Below are 5,344 nucleotides of genomic sequence, written 5' to 3'. Positions count from 1 at the left end.
TATGCTTACTCACCAGAGAGGGCACCAGATCTCATTACAGATGGTTGTGAGCCACCATGTGGTTGCTGGGAATTGAACTCAGGACCTCAGGAAGAGCAGTCAGTGCCCTTAACCTCTGAGCCATCTCTCCAGCCCTAGGTTCCAGATTTTGGAGGAACTCATTCTTATGTAGTAGCCAGGCTGAGGGTCGGTCAGGTGGCTGAGGAATCCAATCTTTCTGTCGCTTCTTTCTTTTTTTATTTTTATTATTATTATTATTATTATTATTATTATTATTATTTTATGGATTTTCGAGACAGGGTTTCTCTGTAGCTTTTTGGCTCTTGTCGTGGAACTAGCTCTTGTAGACCAGGCTGGCCTCAAACTCATAGAGATCCGCTTGCCTCTGCCTCCCGAGTGCTGGGATTAAAGGCCTGTGCCACCACCGCCCAGCTGTCGCTTCTTTCTTTCAAAAATCAGACTTCTCTCACTGTGGACCCTGGAGTCACTTGTCTATTGGAAACGGCTTTAGGAAATATGTGTATCGCTTTTTTAAATTCAGATTTTTTTTCTTTAGCCCTATACACCTGAAACAAAGAATGGTGATCACACGAGACCCTGGGTGTCCAATATAGGCAAGACTTTATTTTTTCTTTCTTTCTTTTTTTAAGGATTTATTTATTTATTATGTATACAACATTCTGCCTCGATGTATGTCCACACGCCAGAGGAGGGCACCAGACCTCATTACAGATGGTTGTGAGCCACCAAGTGGTTGCTGGGAATTGAACTCAGGACCTCTGGAAGAGAAGCCAGTGCTCTTAACCTCTGAGCCATCTCTCCAGCCCCTAGGCAAGACTTTAACAGAATGCTTTATTTATTTTCTCACATTTCTTGTGTGTGTGCACTCGTGTACATGTGGCATGGGTGTGGAGGTGGGAGGACGAGGTTATCGGTTCTCTCCTTCCACCACAGACCCAGCAGCCGGTGTGCTTACTACTTGAGATATCTGCAGGCTCAGAGCGGGATTTCTTTTTAATTGTGTGTGAGAGAGAACATGTGAATGCCCTCAGAGGTTAGAGGTGTTAGACCCCTTTGGAGATGGATTTACAGGCCATTGTGAGCTGCCCACCATGAGTAATGGAAGTCAGACAAAGCTCTCTGCAAGAACCATACTAGTAGCTTCTTCTTTCGTTTTTAGCTTTTGTTTATTTGATTTTTGTTTTGGTTTTTTTTTTTTTTAAGCCAGGATCTCTCACCATAGACTGGGCTGGCCTCAGACTCACAGAAATCTACCTACCTCTGTCTCTGTGGTGTACCACTACCACAGGCTCAGTATTTACTTTTAACTATTGAGGCATCTCTTCAGCCCCAGATAAAATATTTTAGAATGACCATCATAAAGAAAAATACCTAGATTGGGAAAGAGGCTCAGCAGTTAAGAGCACCTGTTGCGGCCCGGTGAGGTGGCATAGGCCTTGAGTCTCAGCATCTGGAGGCAGAGGTGGGTAGATCTCTGTGAGTTCCATGACAGGCAGAGCCACAATGTGAGATCCTGCTGAGACAGAGAGAGAGAGAGAGAGAGAGAGAGAGAGAACTAGTTGCTCTTCCAGAGGATACAGATTCAATTCCCAGCATCCACATATAACTACAGTTCCAGAGGATCAGATGCCCTTTTCTGGCCTCCTGAGCACTACACACTCCGGATTCACAGACACACAAGCAGACACCACACTCATATACCTAAAATAAAAATAAATCTTGAAAGGAAAATAAAAGAAAAAGCCACGTCTCAATCTTCCTTTAGAAGACTACGGAGAGCCTGAAGTGCTAGCTCCACCCCAAAACTGGCTGTCTGGAAAGCACAAGGCCCCACAGACATGTCTATAACCACAGCAGTGTAGAGGCAGAGACAGGGGGATGCCCAGTGTTAGCTGGCCTAGGGAGGAAAGGGTTTATTTGACAGATATGTCCAAGCAGTCCACTACTGGGGGAAGTCAGGGCAGGAACTAAGAAACCATTAACCATCCAGGAATAATGGAGTTGGCTGGCTCCCTCTCTAACTCATGTCATGGTCCCTTAGTTTTCTTACACAGCCCGAGCCCACAGTGGGCGGGCCTTTCCATCAATCAGTGATCAAAACAATGCTGATGAGCCAGGCGGTGGTGGTGCACGCCTTTAATCCCAGCACTTGGAGGCAGAGGCTGACGGATCTCTGTGAGTTCAAGACTAGCCTGGTCTACAAGAGTTAGTTCCAGGAGAGGCTCCAAAACCACAGAGAAACCCTGTCTCGGAAAAAAAAAAAAAACAATGCTGACTGACATGCCCAAAAGACCAATCAGATCTGGGCAGTTTTTCAATTGAGCTCCTGTTGTCCTAGGTAACTCATTTGTGTTAAGTTGACAATAAAAACTAACCAGTACAGAAGCCCTGCTTCAAAATCAATTAATTGGTCAATTAATCAATCAAACAGAGCTGAACAGATGGCTCAGCAGGTTAGGACACTTGTTGACAACTTGAGTTTGATCCCTCTGGAACCCACATGGTGGAAGGAGAAAACCCACTTCCACAAGTTGCCCTCCGACCTCCAAACATATACATAGCGTACTATTGTAAACACACATGCAAATAATAAAGTAATATTCTGTGTCCTATGCAGGTCTTAGCTTCTAATTTCTATATGTGTGTATTTGCGTGGGAGTGAAGCAGTGTAAATGCAGGAGACTAGAAAGGGCCCCGTGAGAGGCTGGGGGCTTTAAGGAGATGTGGGGTGGGAAGATTACCAGAACAGGCATAGACTGGTATGGGAGGCAGGGCTTGAGGGCCGGGAGTTAAAGTCAACCAAATCCAGGTGGTGAGAAAATGCCAGAAGGAGGGGTTAGAGAAATCGCTCAGGGCTGAAGAGTGATTTCTGTCCTTCCAGAGACCTGACTTCAGTTTCCAGCACCCACGTCAGGTGTCAGGTAGCTCACGACAGCCAGTAACTCAGTCCCAGGGCATCGGACACCCTCTTCTGGCCTCTATAGGACCCGGACATCATACACACATAATAAAAATAATATAAATTTTGAAATGTCATTGAGAAAAAGTAAGACAACCTGCTACTTTGCATTTTAATGAAAGTAAACAAAACAAAGACCTGGGTGTTGGCTCATAAGAGGCAGAAGCAGGAGGACAGCCCCAGCTATACAGATTTGTAGCTAGCCTGAGCTACATGAGACCCTGTCTCAAAAACCAAAGCCCCACAGACTTTTCTCTCACCCTTGAGCTCTCTGTAGGCCCCTATTTCTATATGGTATGACGGCCAGACTCTGAAGCCATAGGCCACACCTGAGGTGGTCACGTAGCCCTTACAGACAGGCTGTCACTGCCCTAACAAAGGGTCAGGATGTTGTTTCTCCTTTCTTTGTAGTTTGGAGGATGCCTGAAAGAAATGTTAATTCAAACCTTACGTGACAGCTAGCATACACAGCGGACAGGTAGTTGTGGCCGTGACAAAAACCCATTCACCTAGTTACCTAGGAGACAGAATGCTAATGTATTTCCCCCAAGTTAAGGTTTGGTACAAAGACTGTTTGGACATAAATGGAGGAAATTCTTCAGGATGTGAACTCAGGATATCATGATGGATCTCTGAGAATCTCCCTCCCTATGAAACCAAGTGAGTCGTGCCTTTATTCCTGTCTCCTCCACACCAGTCCAGAGAGACATAGTTTATGTCGGGTCTGGTAGAGAAATAATTGAGGGTCCGGGCTAGCACCAGACCCCGACAGCTCTCCATGGATTGTCCTCTCTTCTTTCATGTCCCTGGATTGGTGAAGATCTGTAAATTTCTAGAAGTTTCTCTCTGAAATTCTCTCTTCTCCAGTTACCTGTTCTGAAGACTAGCTTCTCGGAATTCCCAATTTCGTTTCCTCAACTCAAGGAGTCTGCCACATCCCACCTGGTTCTTGGGAAATTACTAGAGGTGACATAGGACTCATGCCTTTGTGACACGGGGCTCACATCTTTCTCAGGGATGATTATCCTTATCATCTGTTTTGAATACCACTGGTCAACATATTATGTTCAGGGTTTTTTTTTATATTTATTTATTATGTATACAATATTCTGTTTGCATGTATGTCTCCAGGCCAGAAGAGGGCACCAGACCTCATTACAGATGGTTGTGAGCCACCATGTGGTTTCTGGGAATTGAACTCAGGACCTTTGGAAAAGCAGGCGATGCTCTTAACCACTGAGCCATCTCTCCAGCCCCCTGTTCAGTTTTTTTTAATATTTATTTATTTATTTATTATGTATACAATATTCTGTCTGTGTGTATGCCTGCAGGCCAGAAGAGGGCACCAGACCCCATTACAGAGTGGTTGCTGGGAATTGAACTCAGGACCTTTGGAAGAGTAGGCAATGCTCTTAAGCTCTGAGTCATCTCTCCAGCCCCTCTGTTCAGTTTTTTGTTTGTTTGTTTATTTTTCTGGACAGGGTTCTCTGTGTTGCTGTAGAGCCTATCCTGGAACTAGCTCTTTTTTTTTTTTTTTTTTTTTTTTTTGGTTTTTCGAGACAGGGTTTCTCTGTGGTTTTGGAGCCTGTTCTGGAACTAGCTCTTGTAGACCAGGCTGGTCTCGAACTCACAGAGATCCGCCTGCCTCTGCCTCCCGAGTGCTGGGATTAAAGGCGTGCGCCACCACTGCCCGGCTGGAACTAGCTCTTATAGATCAGGCTGGCCTTGAACTCATAGCTCCGCCTGCCTCTGCCTCCCAAGTACCTGTTCAGTTTTTTATTTATCCCTAACTGAGCTCTATAATGCCATCTTGGCCAAAATAGAAGGCAAATCTAATTTTAAAATATTCATTTATAGGGCTGGAGAGATGGCTCAGCTGTTAAGAGCATTGCCTGCTCTTCCAAAGGTCCTGAGTTCAATTCCCAGCAACCACATGGTGGCTCACAACCATCTGTAAAGAGGTTTGGCGCCCTCTTCTGGCCTTCAGTCATACACACAGAATATTGTATACATAATAAATAAATACATATTAAAAAATATTCATTTATAGAAAGGGGTGAGGCTTCTGGAGTAGTATTGCCATGAGTTCAAGACCAGCTTTAGCTACATCTTCCCAGGAGGGCTTTCCTCCCTCTCCACTTCAATGACTGCACTCGGGTCAAACCTTGTTCCTTGCAAGGTCACAGAGAAGCAGCTGTCATCAAGGAGGAAAAAAAAGGCAGAAAACAATCAAAGAATACAATCAGCACTGACTACTACACACACGAGGGCAGGAGCACAGCCACGGACACATATAAATACACACATGAAACACTACAGGTAAAGGGGGAGGGTAGATAGACGGGAGAGGGGAGGTCAGCGTCA

This window comes from Microtus oregoni, unplaced genomic scaffold (assembly GCF_018167655.1).
Source record: "Microtus oregoni isolate MIOR12 unplaced genomic scaffold, Mior012 000054F_ref0000373, whole genome shotgun sequence".
NCBI classification, from domain to species: domain Eukaryota; kingdom Metazoa; phylum Chordata; class Mammalia; order Rodentia; family Cricetidae; genus Microtus; species Microtus oregoni.
This window is presented reverse-complemented; position numbering follows the sequence as displayed.